At 52.1% G+C, this 20,800-nt stretch overlaps 1 long non-coding RNA gene across 1 annotated transcript in view; it reads right to left on the minus strand.

The window, feature by feature from the left end:
* Positions 1-7,307, minus strand: part of LOC142485421 (uncharacterized) — a 12,978-nt gene extending 5,671 nt beyond the window's left edge. Inside the window, exon 1 of the long non-coding RNA XR_012798461.1 lies at positions 7,203-7,307. This is a non-coding gene — a long non-coding RNA (uncharacterized LOC142485421). The remainder of the gene's footprint in view (positions 1-7,202) is intronic.
* Between the last annotated feature and the right edge of the window lie 13,493 nt (positions 7,308-20,800).

The following is a 20,800-nucleotide window of genomic DNA, read 5'->3' on the forward strand; positions in this document are numbered from 1 at the left end:
GGCGAAGGGCAGGGCCGGGGGGGGGCCAAGGGCAGGGCCAGGCGGGGGGGCGAAGGGCAGGGCCGGGGGGGGGGGGGTGAAGGGCAGGGCCGGGGGGGGGTGAAGGGCCGGGGGGGGGGGGTGAAGGGCCAGGGCGGGGGGGAGGGGTGAAGGGCCAGGGCGGGGTGGAGGGGGGGGTGAAGGGCCAGGGCGGGTGAAGGGCCAGGCCGGGGGGGTGAAGCGCCGGGCCGGGTGAAGGGCCAGGTCGGGGGGGGTGACGCTCCGGGCCGGGTGAAGGGCCAGGCCGGGGGGGGTGAAGCGCCGGGCCGGGTGAAGCGCCGGCGACAGGGCCTTCTTATTGATGAGGTTAGTAGAATTTTCTTTATTTTACTACAGTATTTAATGTGTTTAATAATGGCCAAATAATGTATTATCCCTATCTGGATAATAGTTATTTGGCACATTATTGTACTGTATTTGGTGGGGGGAGGGGTTATTGGCCCCAAGGGTATGTGATAGGCCTCCCTTGTGGGTAGTGGGTGAGGGTGGTTAGGCCTCACGGGGTGGGGGGTAGTGGGGGAGGGTATGTGGGTGATGGTGGGTTAAGCCCTTAATGACTGTAGCGGTTAATAACCGCTATGATGATTAAGGGGTTAGGGGACATTACATTGGAAGTTTTTATTCTTGTTTCTGTTTTGCAGAAGCGGATGGGGCATGGGCAGGATGAAGATGAGGATGGCCTTCATCGTGGCAGCCGGACATGGGTGAGTGCTATATGTATTTAATGTATTTATTGTTCTGTATGTATTTTAAATGGACAACTGCACTATTATCCATTTGTGGATAATAGTAATGTTGCCCATTACTGTATTGTATGTTGTGTATTGCTATGTTTATTGGGGGCAATTGTCACGTGATCGGGACCTTTAAATGCAGAGGGATACCGGCACCTCATAAAGGGGTCTGTATCTCGGGAAGCAGGGGGTCCCCGGACCTGAAACCAATGCGGTTTAGCTCCGGAGACCCCCTGCACATGTACACTATGAATAAAAATGGTTTTAAAAATAATTTTTAATGTGCTGATGTTTGCGCCGAGAGAGCAGCGGATCTCTCTCTGCTGCAAACACATCTCGGCAGGGGACGGCTTCTCGGCAGCTTCTCGCCAGGCAGCCGTCTCGCCATTTTATCAAATGGTGGTGGCTAATTCATTCGCCAGGGATTCGCCCCTTACAGCATACAGCCAGTTTAACACGCCAAAAACATGGCTAATTGCTAAACTGGCTAATGCATTTTTCCGCTGCTTACTGCATGATGCCCTTAGAGAGGGTCTTTCCTAATCAAGCTATAAAGAGACGGTTCTGCTTTTCTTGTGAACTAGTTTAATGTTTACAACCAAAGACAAAAAGGCCGCAGCGCTACATCCAATATTACAAAGTATTTAGCCCATTAATATGTATTTTATCTGTATTCTTTATTCATAAGTATGGATCATTTAGTTTAAAACTTTGACCAACATATTTTAAGCCTACAATCACGTCACGGTAATCTGGTAGTGTAGGGCCTGCCGAAATGGGGTCACCGTGACTTAGGTGTATGAATAAAATGTTTTGGTCAAAGTATTGAACTAAAGAACCCATATTTATGAGCCTCTACTATAGCTCTCTGTTGTTGTAAAATATTGCTAAATATTCGGCCTGATGAATAGAGATATATTCAAACAAAAGTTTGCAGACGCTGTAAAATGTGCCTGTTTTTTCGCACAGGGGGGAAATCTATATCTATATTTTTGAAACCGTTGTATGTCCCTGTGTCTAGGGGCAATCTGATTGGTCTGTCACTCAGCCTCTGGCCAATCAGATTGCTCCGTGGCCCGCCCCCCTCTCATTGGCTTGCTTCTGTGGCCTAGACCGGCCCTCCTCCTCGCACCGCCGCCCGGCCATTCTCTTCTTCTCCCTCTCCCTCCTGTTCTGTCTCCCGCTGAGTCCCCCTGCCCCCGGGTATCACCCCCACCGGGTATTGCCCCCCCTGCCCCTGGGTGTCACTCCCCCCCCCCCACTGCTCCCTGTGTCGGTCCCCCCTCCCTTTCCCCGGTGCCCCTCTGTCACCTGCGTGTTGCAAGTCTGCTCCGAGCCATCCAGCGGCCTGGCGGTGCACACACGCGCAGCTGCTCTCGCTCCTCGGGCGGCTCACTGTCCTCCAAATGCCGGCGCACGCACGCTCCGGGTCGCACGGCGGCCTGCGCTGCATGCTCCGCCCCCCACGCCCGGGACCGACCGGGCAGAGCGCCCGAATTGGAGAGAGGCGCCTTCTGGTCTGGTGGGAGCTCGGAGAATGGACGGAGGGGGCTGGTGTCCCCCGGTGGGGGGGGCGAGGCTGCGGCATCCTCACTGCAGTTGTTGGTACCCGAGGACATGTCTCACAGTGTGTGTGTGTGTGTCACTATGTGTGTGTGTCACTGTGTGTGTGTGTGTGTATCTGTCACTGTGTGTGTATGTGTCTGTCACTGTGTGTGTATGTGTCTGTCACTGTGTGTTTGTGTCTGTCACTGTGTGTGTGTCACTGTGTGTGTCACAGTATGTATGTGCGTGTGTGTCACAGTATGTGTGTGTGTGTCACAGTATGTGTGTGTGTGTCACAGTATGTGTGTGTGTGTCACAGTATGTATGTATGTATGTGTGTGTGTGTCACAGTATGTGTGTGTGTCACAGTGTGTGTGTGTGTGTGTCACTGTGTGTGTGTGTTCGTGTCTCACTTTGTGTGTGTGTTTGTCTCACTGTGTGTGTGTGGGTCTCACTGTGTGTGTGCGTGTGTCTCACTGTGTGTGTGCATGTGTCTCGCTATGTGTGTGTGTGCGTGTGTGTCTTGCTGTGTGTGTGTGTGTGTGCGTGTGTGTCTCGCTGTGTGTGTGTGTGCGTGTGTCTCGCTGTGTGTGTCTCACTGTGTGCTGCGCAGGGGGGGGGAACAGAGCTGCTTGGGGTAGGGGGGAGAAGGGCGACCGGAGCGGCGCAGGGGTGGGGGGCACGGCCGAAGCTGTGTAGGGGGGGACACACGTCCGGAGCTGTGTAGGGGGAGTGGGGGGAATGCCCGGCGCTGCGCAGGGGGGGGGAGGACTGGAGCTGCGCAGGGGGGGGAGGCGGAGAGGGACGTGGAGAGAGGAGGAAGCAGGAGGTTTTGGTCTCTCAGCTAGTACTTGATAAAAGAACGGAGTTACACAGATACAGAGATACAGTCACAGAGACACAAGGACACACACACAGTCACAGAGACACACACACACAGAGTCACAGAGACACACACAAAGAGTCACATACACAGAGTCACAGAGAAACACACACAGAGTCACAGAGACACACACACAGAGTCACATACACAGAGTCACAGAGACACATACACAGAGTCACAGAGATACACACACAGAGTCACATACACAGAGTCACAGAGACACATACACAGAGTCACAGAAACAGAGACACATACACAGAGTCACAGAGACACATACACAGAGTCACAGAGACACATACACAGAGTCACAGAGACACATACACAGAGTCACAGAGACACATACACAGAGTCACATACACAGAGTCACAGAGACACATACACAGAGTCACAGAAACAGAGACACATACACAGAGTCACATACACAGAGTCACAGAGACACATACACAGAGTCACAGTAACAGAGACACATACACAGATTCACATACACAGAGTCACAGAGACACATACACAGAGTCACAGAAACAGAGACACATACACAGAGTCACATACACAGAGTCACAGAGACACATACACAGAGTCACAGAAACAGAGACACATACACAGAGTCACAGAGACACACACACAGTCACATACACAGAGTCACAGAGACACATACACAGAGTCACAGAGACACACACAGAGTCACATACACAGAGTCACAGAGACACATACACAGAGTCACAGAAACAGAGACACATACACAGAGTCACATACACAGAGTCACAGAGACACAGAGACACAGAGACAGAGTCACAGAGACACACACAGAGTCACATACACAGAGTCACAGAGACACACACACAGAGTCACAGAAACAGAGTCACAGAGACACATACACAGAGTCACAGAGACAGAGACACATACACAGAGTCACATACACAGAGTCACAGAGACACATACACAGAGTCACAGAAACAGAGACACATACACAGAGTCACAGAGACACATACACAGAGTCACAGAGACACACACACACAGTCACATACACAGAGTCACAGAGACACATACACAGAGTCAAAGAGACACATACACAGAGTCACAGAAACACACACACAAAGTCACATACACAGAGTCACAGAGTCACATACACAGAATCACAGAAACAGAGACACATACACAGAATCACAGAGACACATACACAGAGTCACAGGGACACATACACAGAGTCACAGGGACACACACATAGAGTCACATACACAGAGTCACAAAGACACATACACAGAGTCACAGAGACACATACACAGAGTCACATACACAGAGTCACAGAGACACATACACAGAGACACAGAGTCACAGAAACAGAGACACATACACAGAGTCACAGAAACAGAGACACATACACAGAGTCGCAGAGACAGAGACACACAGACACATACAGAGACACAGACACAGAGTCACAGAGACACATACACAGAGTCACAGAAACAGAGACACGTACACAGAGTCGCAGAGACAGAGACACACAGACACATACAGAGACACAGAGACACATACACAGAGACACAGTCACACAGACACATACACAGAGTCACAGAGACACAGAGTCACAGAGATACATACACTGAGACACAGAGTCACAGAGTCACATACACAGAGTCACATACACAGAGTCATATACACAGAGACACATACACAGAGTCACAGAGATACATACACTGAGACACAGAGTCACAGAGACACATACACAGAGTCACATACACAGAGACACCTACACAGAGTCATATACACAGAGACACATACACAGAGTCACAGAGATACATACACTGAGACACAGAGTCACAGAGACACATACACTGAGACAGAGTCACAGAGTCACATACACAGAGACACATACACAGAGGGTTGCCAGGTGTCCAGTATTGAACCGGATAGCCCAGTATTTGGTTACTCTGTCCGGTAAAAAATGAGAGATAATACCAGACATGTATGTGTGCGGGGGGAGGAGGGAAGACATGTATGTGTGCGGGGGGGACATGTATGTGAGCAGGGGGGGACGCATGTATGTGTGCAGGGGGGCGCATGTATGTGTGCAGGGGGGACATGTATGTGTGCGGGTGGGGACGAACATGTATGTGTATGCCAGTATTACCTCTCTGTACATGTATCTGTATACCGGTATTACCTCTCTGTACATGTATGTGTATAACGGTATTACCTCTCTGTACAAGTATGTGTATACCGGTATTACCTCTCTGTACATGTATGTGTATACCGGTATTACCTCTCTGAGCGTGTATGTGTATACCAGTATTACCTCTCTGGACGTGTTTGTGTATACCGGTATTACCTCTCTGTGTGCGTATCTGTATACCGGTATTACCTCTCTGGGCGTGTATATGTATACCGATATTACCTCTCTGGGCGTGTATGTGTATACCGGTATTACCTCTCTGGGCGTGTATGTGTATACCGATATTACCTCTCTGGGCGTGTATGTGTATACCGGTATTACCTCTCTGGGCGTGTATGTGTATACCGGTATTATCTCCTTGGGCGTGTACGTGTATACCGGTATTACCTCTCTGGGCGTGTATGTGTATACCGGTATTACCTCTCTGGGCGCGTATGTGTATACCGATATTACCTCTCTGTGTGCGTATCTGTATACCGGTATTACCTCTCTGGGCGTGTATATGTATACCGATATTACCTCTCTGGGCGTGTATGTGTATATCGGTATTAACTCTCAGGGCGTGTATGTGTATAACGGTATTACCTCTCTGGGCGTGTATGTGTATACCGATATTACCTCTCTGGGCGTGTATGTGTATACCGGTATTACCTCTCTGGGCGTGTATGTGTATACCGGTATTATCTCCCTGGGCGTGTACGTGTATACCGGTATTACCTCTCTGGGCGTGTATGTGTATAACGGTATTACCTCTCTGGGCGCGTATGTGTATAGCGGTATTACCTCTCTGGGCGCGTATGTGTATAGCGGTATTACCTCTCTGGGCGTGTACGTGTATACCGGTATTACCTCTCTGGGCGTGTATGTGTATAACGGTATTACCTCTCTGGGCGTGTATGTGTATACCGATATAACCTCTCTGGGCGTGTATGTGTATACCGATATTACCTCTCTGGGCGTGTACGTGTATACCGGTATTACCTCTCTGGGCGTGTATGTGTATAACGGTATTACCTCTCTGGGCGCGTATGTTTATAGCGGTATTACCTCTCTGGGTGTGTATGTGTATACCGGTATTACCTCTCTGGGCGCGTATGTGTATAGCGGTATTACCTCTCTGGGCATGTATGTGTATACTGGTATTACCTCTCTGGGAGTGTATGTGTATACCGGTATTACCTCTCTGGGTGTGTATGTTTATACCGGTATTACCTCTCTGGGCGTGTATGTGTATACCGGTATTACCTCTCTGGACGTGTATGTGTATACCGGTATTACCTCTCTGGACGTGTATGTGTATACCGGTATTACCTCTCTGGGCGTGTATGTGTATACCGGTATTACCTCTCTGGGCGCGTATGTTTATACCGGTATTACCTCTCTGGGCGTGTATGTGTATACCGGTATTACCTCTCTAGGTGTGTATGTTTATACCGGTATTACCTCTCTGGACATAATGACCTGCCTGGCTTGTGGGGCCACGGGATTTCTCCGAGCAGGGAGAGAGCGGGGCTGTTGCTAAGGGGCTGGGCATCTTTTTCCATCGTGATTGGCTGCTGCTGGGTAATGCAGCCAATAAGGAGGAGCTGTCAGGAGCCCTGGAGATGGTGCCAAGGAGAGGCGGAAACAGCATGGAGCAGACAGTGTGTATGTGTCTCGAGCGCATTGCACCTTTCACCATTGTATCCAGTATTTTTTGAGAAGCCGCCTGGCGACCCTATAGCTTGGTCATAGAAATCCCAGTCTTATAAGAACTCAACTGTGGCTCGATAACACATTTTGTGTCAACCTTTTAACATCTGTACAGTATCCAGCCTGAACCATTCCGTACCTCTGTCCAGGGAGGAATCTGCACATCCACCTATTCGTGTTTAGCAACCACTTGTCTTTACATGAGAACAACGTGACCCCGTGTCGTTTGGAATTACATTAAAATAAGCCTAAAACAGATGGAAACAAAAAAATTAGTGTGAATGTGACGTGGTAAATACTCACACCTCCATTTAATTATTTCTATTCTTTTACACACATAGCAGATTGTGCAGGCAGGGCCACAGACAGCTTTCCTGGGACCTGCCGGTGGCACTGTGTGCAGGCACGTCCGTAGGGAGCCTTCCCAGGGACCTGCCGGTGGCACTGTGTCAAGCATGGCCGCAAACAGCCTTCCCGGGGACCTGTCAGTGTCATTTGGTGCAGGCACAGCCGCAGACAGCCTTCCCGGGGATCTGTCACCAGCATTGTTTGCAGGCCGGGCCGCCAACAGGGTGGGTTGGCTGGAGTTGGCGTCCCGGGCCCGGTGAGTCAAGGGGCCTGGCCGCATGGGCCTGATGCGCGGCCGTGCCTGTGTCATAAAAAAAACGCAGTGTGGCTGCGGGGCACCTGGTGGCTGGTCTCTCTGACGTCAGCACCAGAAGTCAACTGGGCTAAGCTTTCGGCGCGCATCAGCATCAGACACCTCGTGGGACAGACTGAGCCTGCAGCGGGGAGAGCTGGGGCCGGCGGCAACTGCTGTGACCTGCCTCTGTCCCCTCCCCCCCAGCCATCCTTCAGCCACCGGCCTACCGACCCCCGTAGAGACGCACCCCCACCCTCCACGTAGCAACGCCACCCCCTTCGTAGCCACCTGCCCCCCCGCAGCAGCCACTGGCCCCCCCCACAACAAGGCTCCCCCTGCAGCAGCCACCCGCCCTCCTGCATCAACGCCCCCCAATGTAGGAACGGCCCCCACTTCGCAGCCACCGGCCCTCCCTAAGCCACCGACCCACTGCCCATTCCGCAGCCACCGGTCCCCCCCCGCGGCCAAGGCCACTCCCGCAGCCACCGGGTCACCCCCATCCCGCAGCCACCGGCCCACCGCCCCCCCACCCCACAGTCACCGGGCCTGACCTGTGACCATCCACAAGGTAAGTCTGATTTTTATTTGTATTGGGGCTGTATTTTTTATATGTTTTGGGGGGTGTTGCAGGGTACATGCAACTACACACGTGGGTTTCTTGACAAGGCTTATTTATTCAGCCTTAAAAGATATACAGCACACAAAACAAAAATAGGTTTTCTTCAGCAAACAAAAGAAAGAATGGCTTTTTCTTCAGCAAACCAAACAAAACAGTTTCTCTTTAGCAGACAGTCTATATATAAGGTAGCTACCCTTTTTCTATGCAGGGGACAGACAGTTCACAGTTCAACTACTTTGTTACTCAGACCTTGTTACAGGAATCTCTTTAGAAGCTTAATCATCTCTCCTCAACAGCCAGCTTCATGTGTCTACAGCCTGGGTTTTAACACACCTTGATTAGGCAGCTGGGATCCAACTAATTGTCCTGAGGTTCCCAGCGGAAGTTAACCTAGTCAGTGCTGCACTGCAGACTAGACATAGGTTTTCCAGGCATATAACTGGTGGCTTTTATTTACCCTGTCACATTCCTCCCCTGTTAGTGTGTGGCTGGGGCTACGCAAGGCTGAAGCCCGACCATCCACCCCTTCTCTAGAAAAGAAGTCAGCATTTGCGTTCTCTTTTCCCGGCCTATGCTGAATCTCAAATGAGAAGGGTTGGAGGGCCATATACTACCTAGTCAATCTAGCATTGGAATACATGCTATTTAACCACTTCAGTGGAGCGTGATCCGTCACCAAAGTAAAATGGACTCCTGCCAGGTAATGCCTCAAAGCCTCGATTGCCCACTTTACTGCGAGGCACTCCTTCTCAATCACTGAGTAGTTTTTTTCCCTTGGGAACAATTTCCTACTCAGGAAAAGGATAGGATGTTCAACTCCCTCAAACTGTTGTGACAGCACTGCCCCTAGCCCTATCTCTGATGCATCTGTTTGCACTTTAAAGGGCTGTTGAAGTCTGGGCTTCTAAGGATGGGACCCTCTGATAGACACCTTTTTATGTCCTCAAAGGCTCTCTGACAATCCCTTGACCACACCACTTGTGTAGGGGCACACTTTTTTGTGAGGTCCTTTAAAGGGGCTGCCACTTCCGAATAGTTGGGGATGAACCACGGGTAGTACCCTGCTAAACCCAGCAGAGAGCGTACCTGCGTTTTTGTTTGGGGGGTCGGAACTTCTTTCAGGGCAACTACCTTGTCGGCTAGTGGCCTTACTTTTCCACCTCCCACTGCATACCCTAAGTATTTGGTTTCTGCCTTACCCAAGGCACATTTCTTAGGGTTGGCTGTGAGCCCTGCCTCTCAGAGATTTGAGGACCGCTTTCAGCCTATTTAGATGGGCCCGCCAGTGTTTACTATAAATGACAATGTCATCTAGGTAGGCTGCGGCATAAGTCCTATGGGGCCTCAGTACCTTATCCACGAGTCTCTGAAATGTGGCTGGGGCTCCATGCAGTCCAAATGGCATTGTCACAAACTGGTATAAACCCATGGGAGTGGCAAAGGCTGTTTTGCATTTGGACTTTTCCTCTAAGGGTATTTGCCAGTATCCTTTTGTCAAGTCCAACGGGGATATATATTCCGCGTTACCAAGGGCGTCAATTAATTCGTCCACCCTTGGCATCGGATATGCGTCAAACTTGGAGGTCCACACAAAATCTTACCTTCCCATTGGGTTTAGGGACCATAATTAGTGGACTACACCACTCACTGCATTATTCCTCAATCACTCCTAAGTGTAACATTTCTTGTACCTCCTTCTCTACCAGAGCCCTACGACTTTCAGGCAACCTATAAGGACGGGAACGTACTTTTACCCCAGGTGCTGTCTCGATTGCATGGGAAATGAAGTTAGTTTGTCCTGGTAAGTCAGAAAAAACATCCTGGAATTGTGTAATTATTGCTAACAAGTCCCCTTTTTGTTCAGAGGACAACTGTTTACCCATTGGGATTTTATCATCACTCACGATGTTCTCCCGTGGAGGCTGAGGACCCAAGTCGATTTCCTCCTCCACCGGGTGGATGAATAGAGACCGCTGCATCTTCCAAGGTTTCAGCAAGTTCACATGGTAAATTTATTTACCCTTCCTGGACCCTGGTTGAGCGATCTCGTAATCCACATCACCCGTACGGTGGAGTACTTCGAATGGGCCCTGCCATTTGGCCAGGAGTTTACTCTCGCAAATGGGTAACAATAACATCACCTGGTCTCCTGGGTGAAACACTCTCATGCGAGCATTCTGATTGTAATGTCTCTCCTGACTGTCCTGGGCTGATCTAAGATTCTCCCTGGCAAAATGGCCGACCACATCTAGGCGCTTCCTAAGGTCCAGTACATATTGCAGGGTATTCTTAGAAGGGGACAGCTGTTCCTCCCAGGACTCCTTTAGAAGGTCTAGGATACCCCGGGGTTGGCGGCCATAGAGCAATTCAAATGGAGAGAATCCCGTGGAGGCCTGGGGAACTTCCCGCACTGCAAACAGCAGAAAAGGGAGAAGTTCATCCCAGGCTCTCTTCTCTGAATCTACAAATTTCCTCAGCATCCCTTTTAGAGTTCGGTTAAATCTTTCCACCAATCCGTCAGTCTGTGGATGGTAGACCGATGTCCGAACAGACTTGACCTCTAGTAACTTTAAGACATCCTGCATCAGTTTAGCCATGAAATTGTATCTTGGTCTGTCAACATAACCTGGGGAGTCCAACCCGTGAGAACAGTTCCAACAACTTGTTGGCTACTTGCTTCGCCGTTGCTGTTCTCAGGGGGAACGCCTCAGGATATCTTGTCGCATAATCAATCAGGGAGCCAAGGAGCGACTCCTACTTCGAGGTAAGCCTCCTGACATTTTACCTGTAGCCGGATTTTGGCCGTCGGATAGCGTTTTACATCGCCGTGTATACATTCTATGCTCCATGGGGAGTCAAAAGAACACACGTTAGGCGGTAACAGTTCCTGGAGGTCCACAGTTTTCCCAGAGCCCGAATCTACAAGGGCCTGGACGGTTTTTCCCCCAATCAGGGCTGGAAGTAGCCAGGGCTTGTAATTTTCCCCAGTAAAAGCAGAGGCGACGGTTCTGCTGAATGAGCAATCCATCTGTGGACAGTCCACATACCGGTGGCCTTGTTCTCCGAAGGTGGAACATGGAGAGGGTTCCCTCGCAGGAGGGGGCTGTGGATAGCGCTCCGCTGGACCGGTTACTGGAGACCAGGCATCTGGTGGGTCCTGTGGGCGACGTCCTCGGAAGTTCCTCTCATTTTGCGACGAGCCGACATCCGGAAGGAGATGAGGATCTCTGCGGGGATCAGCATTTGGACTCCGTCCTTGCTGGAATGACTGCTCCTTCCGTTGGACTTGGCGGTTCCGTGACGGGCCGTAGGTTCCCCATTGATCCGATCTCCCTCTTTGGGTGTCCGCAAGTGCCAGTGGAGTCGGGTCCAGGACACTCGCCTGCTGCTCAGCCCCAAGGAAGTTCTCCACGAGTCAGACCGCCAAAGCTAGGGTTTCAGCAGCGTGGCGTTTTACCCACGAGCGTGCGGAAGGGGGTATTATTTGTAGAAATTGTTCCAAAACCACCTGCTCAAGAATTGCTTCCTTAGTTCACTCCTCGGGTTGTATCCAGCGCGTACACAAGTCCAATAATCGCTGGGTGAGGACCCGGGGTCTCATCTTAGTGGTGTACTTCATGTTCCGGAACTGCTGCCGGTAGGTCTCTGGGGTCAGACCTAAGTGATCCAGTATGGCGGCTTTTACTTGTCGGTGGTCCATTGCCTGATCTGTAGGGAGGCCCTGATATGAGGCCTGGGCTTCTCCTATGAGGAGCGGGGCCAAAGCAGTTGCCCAGCGATCTGCAGCCCAGCCCTGAGCTTCGGCAAGTCTTTCAAATGTCAGTAAAAAAGCCTCTGGATCCTCGTTCGGAGCCATTTTCCTCAGGAGTATCGGGGGTCTGCTTGCCAGTTCTGCACTGGCAGACCCTTGGAATTGGGTCAGCAGCTTGGCAATCCGCTCATCCTGTGCTGCTTGTAGTCTTTCATCTCTCTCCGCTTGCAGCCGGGCCTGCTCCTGCATTAACTGTCCCTGCTGTCTGGTCTGCTCGCACAGAAACTCTTTCAAAAGTTCTTCCATTCTTGTGTGTGTGTGGCCCTTTAACTGCAGGAGCCTTTTGAAAAAATCCTTCCCAATTCTTGACACCATATGTTCCAGGGTACATGCAACTACACACGTGGGTTTCTTGACAAGGCTTATTTATTCAGCCTTTAAAGATATACAGCACACAAAACAAAAATAGCTTTTCTTCAGCAAACAAAAGAAAGAATGGCTTTTTCTTCAGCAAATCAAACAAAACAGTTTCTCTTTAGCAGACAGTCTATATATAAGGTAGCTACCCTTTTTCTATGCAGGGGACAGACACAATTCAACTACTTTGCTACTCAGACCTTGTATCAGTAATTTCTTTAGCAGCTTACTCCTCTCTCCTCAACAGCCAGCTCCATGTGTCTACAACCTGGGTTTTAACACACCTTGATTAGGCAGCTGGGATCCAACTAATTGTCCTGAGGTTCCCAGCTGAAGTTAACCTAGTTAGTGCTGCACTGCAGACTAGACATAGGTTTTCCAGGCATATAACTGGTGGCTTTTATTTACCCTGTCACAGGGGGGTTGGGGTATATTTTTTATATGTATTGGGGGTGTATTTTTATATGTATTTGCGGGGTGGGGGTGTAATAAACAGATTGCATTGTAATGTTTTTTTCCATATTACAATAAGAAGAAAACAGTTAAGTAAAAGTTGAACGCTAAAAAACTTTTTTCTGTGGTACTGCTGCGGCCAAGTTTATTCGAGCATTTGCCCGTTCTTGGCCGCAGCAGTAGCCTGGCGCGCGCCCGAGTGTGACGGGCGCGCGCCGAAGCAGCGGAAGAGCGCCCTCCGATCGGGGCGCTCTCCCTACCGCTACCGGGTCCGCCGGGTCCCCCGGAACCCCCTGCCGCCGTCCCGCAGATCGCGGGACACCAGGGCTCCCTCGGGGAGCCCTGGACGCGCGTGCAGGGGGCGCAGGCTCCCGAAGACGCGTGACCACGCGTCTATGACGCGCGGCACGCCGAGGGGCAGCCACAAGCAAGCCGGGAAATATCCCGGCTTGCGGTACCGGCCACACTTTAATAAAGTGTGTCGGTAGTGTAGGTGCGCTATTTGTCCTGGGCCCCAGAATTTCTGTTGGCGGCCCCAACAGGGGGGGACGGTGGGTGTTGGCCTCCCGGGTCAGGGAGAATATTTGTACACTATATGTATTGGGGGGGAGTGGGGGTATATTTGTGTATATATTGGGGGGGAGTGGGGGTATATTTGTGTATATATTGGGGGGGAGTGGGGGTATATTTGTGTATATATTGGGGGGGAGTGGGGGTATATTTGTGTATATATTGGGGGGAGTGGGGTATATTTGTGTATATATTGGGGGGGAGTGGGGTATATTTGTGTATATATTGGGGGGAGTGGGGGTATAATTGTATATGTATTGGGGGAGTGGGGTATATTTTTTTATACGTACTGTATTGGGAGGGTATTTTTTATATGTATTGGGAGGATCTCGCATATTTTAGCATTGTGTCCAGTATTTTTGCACACGCCACCTGGCAACTCTAGCTGCCGCCCCCTCCCGTCCCCCCAGCCATCCTGCAGCGGCCTAATGCCCCCCCCCCCGCTCCCCGTAGCAACGACCCACCCCAGTAGCAACCACCGGCGCCCCCCCCTCCCCCCCCAGTAGCAGCAACCGCCTCCCCAGTCCCCCCAGTAGCAGCCACCGGCCCCCCTGCAGCAACTCCCCCCCTTCACAGCCACCGGCCCTCCGTAAGCCACCAGCCCACCGTCCATCCCGCAGCCACCGGGCCTGACCTGAGACCATCCACAAGGTAAGTCTGATTTTTATTTGTATTGGGTGGTGTGGGTATATTTTTATATGTATTGGGGGGGTGGGGGTGTATTTTTATATGTATTGGGGTGTTAAGTAAAAGTTGCACGTTAAAAAAATTTTTCCATGGTAGGTGCGCTATGGGTTGGGGGGGGGGGGGTGCCCTGCTCCTTTCATTTGGGTTGCGGGGGGGGGGGGAGTGCCCTGCTCCTTTCATTTGTCCTGGGCCCTATGATTTCTGTTGGCGGCCCTGTTCCCTAATCTCCAACCGTCTCCCTGGAGTAGCACTTAACATCATATTACATCTTAGTGATCCAAGATGTACCGGACGGTCCCAAATACATTCGCAAAATTGTCGGCGTTGCTCTCCCTCAAATTCGATTCCCTGCGAAAAACGCGTTCGCCGAGCGAATAATATCGCCAGACAGGGAGCGAAGAAAACAGCGCGGGTCCCGTTTCTAGTCTCAGCGTTAAGGAAATCCAGTGACATCAAAGAATTTTGCATGCCAGCGGACGCAACAAAATTGCCGCGCCTGCAGATTTCATGCGCGGCAAAGCGCTTGAGAACTCAGACTGTACCGCGGCGGTGTCGGACACTCAGAAAGGGCATCTATTGCCACCACCTCATGGGAAAATGTTACATATATCTGTGATACTTTCATCGTTTGGTTTAATATCTTGGAACAGAGCGTACGGTTCTTCTAAAGCGTAACCGTGCTGAGCGGTGTTATATTATTGTAATGTTTGGTTTGTGACGGAACCGCTGTAAATTACAAGAAAAATTCTGCATGATAAATTCCTTCTACTGTGTATAAACAAACGGAAAACATTGTGTGTGAGCGCACAGCATGCTCATGTGTAGCTACATGTTTGCGCACAGTCGCTGATCTTCCAACCAAGTCAGACAAACATTGGCCTTCAATCAAGCTCGATGTATATATGTTCAAATATATAGAGACGTACGACAAGAAAATAATCAAATGCCAAAGAAGTGGATAGATATGAATTCCAACGCAAAACACATGTGCACCGGCCAACGCTGCCGGCAGATTACCGCATTTATAGCCAACCTGGGCAGCTGGCATTCATCGCGTTTTTAAATCACGGTTTGTTATCATTAGGATTTGGGATTTTGATGTGGAAAAATATGGGGGGGAATGCATTTTGCAATCGATATGCGGTGCAAAGCAAAGCATGTAATTTATGCCTTGTGTATGTACGCCTCGCACTGCGTATGCACGCCTCGCACTGCGTATGCACGCCTCGCACTGCGTATGCACGCCTCGCACTGCGTATGCACGCCTCGCACTGCGTATGTACGCCTCGCACTGCGTATGCACGCCTCACACTGCGTATACACGACTCGCACTGCGTTTGTACGCCTCGGACTGCGTATGCACGCCTCGCGCTGCGTATGCACGCCTCGCGCTGCGTATACACGCCTCGCGCTGCGTATGCACGCCACGCGCTGCGTATGCACGCCTCGCGCTGCGTATGCACGCCTCGCACTGCGTATGCACGCCTCGCACTGCGTATGCACGCCTCGCACTGCACAGGCGTGGGCGTCACACGAGCGCCGCAATTGATATGATTTTCAGATGATTGGCCTGTGGTTTTGGAGACTTGATGCCTGACAAAGGCTCCGTAAAGCAGAGATTTCCAACCCCAGTGCTCAAGGACCCGTGACTGCCTAGGGTTTAAGGATATCCTCACAGGTGGCTCAATTATTTTGACCGGAACGCCTGTGCTGAAGCAGGGGTATCCTTAAAACTTGGACTGTTAGGGGTTCCTGAGGACTGGAGTTGGGAACCACTGCTACAGAAGAGCGAAATGTTGGTTTCACCTTTTGACTTTAATACACTCGGCATAATATATATATACAAACAAACAAACACAATTTAGTACCGCTACGTTAGTTTACTTAATAACGCGTGGAACTAATAAGTGATTGTGTAATAGTGAATAATGGATTAACTAAAATAATGTCAATATGAGAGTGTCGGTGTGAATTTAGTGATAGTTGTGCAACAATATAACCTAATAGACAAACAATGGGATGAGACCCATTAAGGTCGAAACTGAAGAGGCAGAGGCCCCAGCATGGGGTCGTAGGCTCCTTAAGGGCTGCGACGTCCTGATTGGCGAGAGCTGGTAGGGGGGGGGGGGTCGGCTAACCCCCCTCCCCCTTCCCACACGGAGTGGGAAGGCTGCTTGTCCCCTCCCATGCAGGGGGAGGGGGGAGAGGGTATAAAGAGTGGGGCCCCAGGGGAGAGAGACAGAGCTAACGGAATTTTCCCCTTACAGGAACGCTGGCTGCTGCTGAGCTGCTATTTTTCAGACCGCGAGGGAGGGCCGCAGTGACTACAGCAGCTCCCCGCTGTATGAAGACCCCGAGTCCTGCCAGCCTCACCCATGAGCCCGAGGAGCCTGCTGATGCACCAGAGGAGCCGGTAAGTGTCCCTGCCCCGTGCAGATCCCAGCGCTGAGGTGCAGGTAGGTATCCCCATTCCCCATCCCACAGCCATCCCAGCTCCCCCTCCAAGTGCAGGCACCTGCTTGCAGCCCACCACGCTCCCGCGCCCACCCTGGGGCTCCCCCCAGCCTTATGCCCCTCTATCCGGCCCCCCCCTCCCCCCCAGTCTGTGCCCCGCCACCTCTCGGCTTTTTCCCCTGCACGGCGCCTCCCGGCCTGTGTTCCCGCACCCTCTCCTTCCCCTGCTCCCAGGCCCTGTCCCCCCTCCCGGTTCGCCACCCGCGCCCTACTCCCTCTGCCCAAGCGCGGTGCCGGCAGGCTCCGGGTCTCTGGCGGGGGGGGGGGGGGGGTCGCTCCTGTGCTGCCGCCGCCAGCCCCAGCACCGCCAGCCCGCTCACCACTCTGCCGGTGACGGCCGCGCGCCGACCAGGGCGCCCTATGCCCAGGTCCCCCCCTACCATTTCTCCCGACCGCGGGGGCTATCAGGCGCTGCGTGCGCCGGCCGGGGAGCGCGCCTGTCGGCTCCCACTGCAACAGGCCGCTTACCCCTCTGCTGGGGGTGGCCACGCGCCGGCTCCCACCACACCGCCTCCTCACCCCTCCACCACGGGGACAATATGGCTCCGTCCCGCGCCCCCATCCCACTCACCCCTCCCACTCACCCCTCCAACCTGCGTGCGGTGCTGCTGGCTCCTCGGCGGCATTACTCACCTCCCTCCCATGTGCTGCAGCAGGGGAGGGAGGGGCGCTCTTCCCCCGCGCGGGCTGCAGGCTGACCCCTCCCTCTGCTCTCCCCTCCCTTCCCAGGCTTCTGTGATGTTTATTAAAGAGACAGGAGGTCACAGGCAGGTCTGCAGAGGCAGGCTGTTACCTTGGCCCTCCTCTGCAGCAGCGCCACCATGAGGCCCCTAGCGGTACTGCAGGGCGACCTCAAGTTCACCCCTCAGGGCGACCTCAACCTTACCCCTCACAGTACAGGACAGACTGTGAGCGGGGTTACAACCTTACCCCTCACAGTACAGGACAGACTGTGAGCGGGGTTACAACCGTGAAGCACCAACATACTACATACCGCCACACGCCACGCCCAACCACCCCACCTACTTACCTCCAGCTGGCAGGGGCGCGAGCGGTCTGGTGTATAACCGCCCCAGCCACCGAGGGCCCCTGCCCCTCCCACCCATGGGTCACGCTGTGCCGGGCGTTCTGCTCTGTCACCGGGAGGGGGGGAGGGGGGGGAGGATTTAAGGCGACCCAGCCCCGGGATCCTGCATGGGACCGCAGGCGGGGTCCTCCCAGTTTTCGCAGGAAGCGACGGCCAATGACTGGTCATTGCACGCATGGAATGTGGACCAGGACCCCTACCCACCTTCACCGACGCATGGCGAGGAGGGGGAGAGACGCCGAGGCCAGTCGCCGCGCTTCAGGTCCAGGTCAGCGCAGGGTACTAACCCGAGCAACGAGATTCCAGGTAAGGAAATAAATCCTAGTCTTGTACGGGTAATAGCGATTCAGATAGTGACAGCGACATTTCAGAGTCTGAGAGCGCAGCGCAATTTCACAAAACCCGTATGCATAAATTCCTAAAGAGACAGCGGTGATTAACCGGTCACTTAAGGCTAGGCCAAGCGGTACAAAGCAGGGGGCAGCACGGGAGAGCAAGGCCCCAAAAATTAAGGACGACGGCGTAAGCGCCAGCAATGAAAGGGTAAGACACTTACGCCGGCGCTATGACCTCTCTCTACACGGCTTGAGAAAGACCATTTCAATTGAAACGCGTGGGAGGAGGTTCTCTTTTCTGTTTGTTGGTGTATCCGTTTTATGTAGTTTAATAAATTATTTGTACATTCCTTCACTGGTGAGTTTTGATCTAGATAGGAGCGGCAGTACTGCTGATCAATTCTACCCCGTACCACTACGATCGGACGGACGCCGAGGAGGGAAGCCAGACACCCGCTCTGGGTGCGACGCCAAGCAGGAGGCGCGGGGGGACCAGTACCAATCGTGAGTAACTTGCTACTCCATACCAGTTCTTATTTAGGAATCGGGACATTATATGGCAGCCACTTAGTCATTAGCGTGGGTCTGCACCCATTCTACCCCCGCACGTACCTCCATACCAGGCTCACAACTCCGTTATATGCTCCGATACACAGCTTCACCGCCCAGGCTGGTTCAGCCACTATTTACCTGCTGGCCCTGGAAGTAACTAGACGGATTCTTCTATCTACACCCAAAGTGAGATAATAAAAGGGAAAGTTCACGGACGTACACAACCTTTTTGCTGAAGGGTTTCAGGCCAGGGAAAAATCAAAGGCTACAGGTGAGGAGAGAGCTAGTAAGTATAAAACCATGGACAACTGGCTAAGAGGTTACCTTGTGTTAGCCAGCTGCCTGCGGGAGAAGCACCCAGAAGAGGGTCTGAACGTCCTTAAATACATAGACCTTATATGCGACACATATAAAACATATGGGGGAACCTCGTTGTAAGAATATGTTTAGAATTTGGTAACCACACTCGCAAGTCGCAATCTTAAATTCGCCTCTATATACCCGCATGTCATACGGGAGAAAAAAACCAAGGAGGATGCCTGGGACGCATGGCTTGACCGTTTCACTCACTGCCCATACACTGGGGGGCTTTATTCAGGAATGCTAGGGTGCTAGGAAGGTTACACTAAGGCAGATGCAGGCACTGCTCGGGCTCCTGAATTACATTTAGGGTCATACCCATGGGCAGGATTTTTCAACAGGAGATTAGTTAAGTCGACTGCGGGGGTATCCTGCCCGCTGCACCGCATCAGGGTCACTAAAGGACTTGGACCAGACCTGGGTGACTGGGAAGGCGAGCAGCGGCAAATGCCACAGGTCTAACATGCTCATGTCACCTTGGGCAGATGGGGATAGCGGACTTATGGACCTGATCCAGAAGTCGCTAGCCCCACGCACTTGGAGAACCTACCTCCAGGCTTGGCACACATGGCTAGTATTCAAGCAAAAGGACAGAGTCGAGGGTAAGCGAGGTAGCAGCGCGCGGATCATTAGCTTCATACAGGCCCAGAAGGCAGCTGGGGCGACGCAGACCAGGGTTGGGGCCATGATGGCAGGACTGTCTTTTTTCCTGAAATGGCACAACTGCAAGGACATAACTAAGGATTTCATAGTTAGGAGAATCCTAATAGGCTGGGATACGGGCGAAGCCAAGTGAACTGACAGTAGGGAGCCGATAACGCCAGACAGGCTTCAGGTATTGATGATGGCAGCAAAAGAGCTATGTTTCAATACAGCGGAAAAGGGAACTGTTCAGAGTAGCATTTGCCGTGGCTTTCTTGGTGCCTTCAGGGTCGGCGAGCTAGTGGCGGCATCTTAAACAATCCAGGGTTCGGGCTTGTTTTAGCGAGCGTGATTCTCAATGCTACGTCGGTGGCGTGCAAGATTCACAGGTCTAAAACCGACCAAGCGGGAAGGGGAGCGTGGGTCCACCTCACGATGGAGGATAACGGAAGTTTGCCCAGTGGCGTTGATTAAGTGGTATGCAAGGCACAGGCCCAAGGTAGGGGGCAATTTCTTCATCCATCAGGACGCAACACCACTCACAAGGTACCAATTTCAAAGCGTTTTTAGGTGGTGCCTTGCCGCTACGGGGGATGGATCCTAGTGTATTTGGTACCCAAATGCCGGACCAAATGTAGAAACCGGGGAGGTGGAAACCCAGTGCCTATAGGGGGTTACATCAGGGCCAAAGGGCACTGCAACGTGCGGATGCAAGAAGATTAACATGTTTTTCCCTCTCAGTAGACAGCTGCACAAGGACCCTGGAAGTGTGGATCATGGGTCATTCCTTCGTTCAGTGGGCGCACGAATGGGCGAAGGATCAGCGTGCGGCCAGCAGCTGTGGTTTACGGGGGAGGGGGTGAATTGGCGTTGGCTTGGGAAGAGAGGAAGGTGCTTGGTTGATCTGTAACAGGCTCTGGACAAGGCGCTAGCAGAATTTCAGTTGAAACCGGATGTTATTTTGCTACACCTCGGGGGGAACGACCCAGCCAACACCAAAACACTAGAGTTGATTTATCGGTTACGGCAGGAATGCGCCCGCTTGAAGGCGCTGTGGAGTGAGGTTGTAATCATTTGGTCTGTAATTATTCCAAAGCGAATTTTAAA

This window comes from Ascaphus truei, unplaced genomic scaffold (assembly GCF_040206685.1).
Source record: "Ascaphus truei isolate aAscTru1 unplaced genomic scaffold, aAscTru1.hap1 HAP1_SCAFFOLD_596, whole genome shotgun sequence".
Classification (NCBI taxonomy): Eukaryota; Metazoa; Chordata; class Amphibia; order Anura; family Ascaphidae; genus Ascaphus; species Ascaphus truei.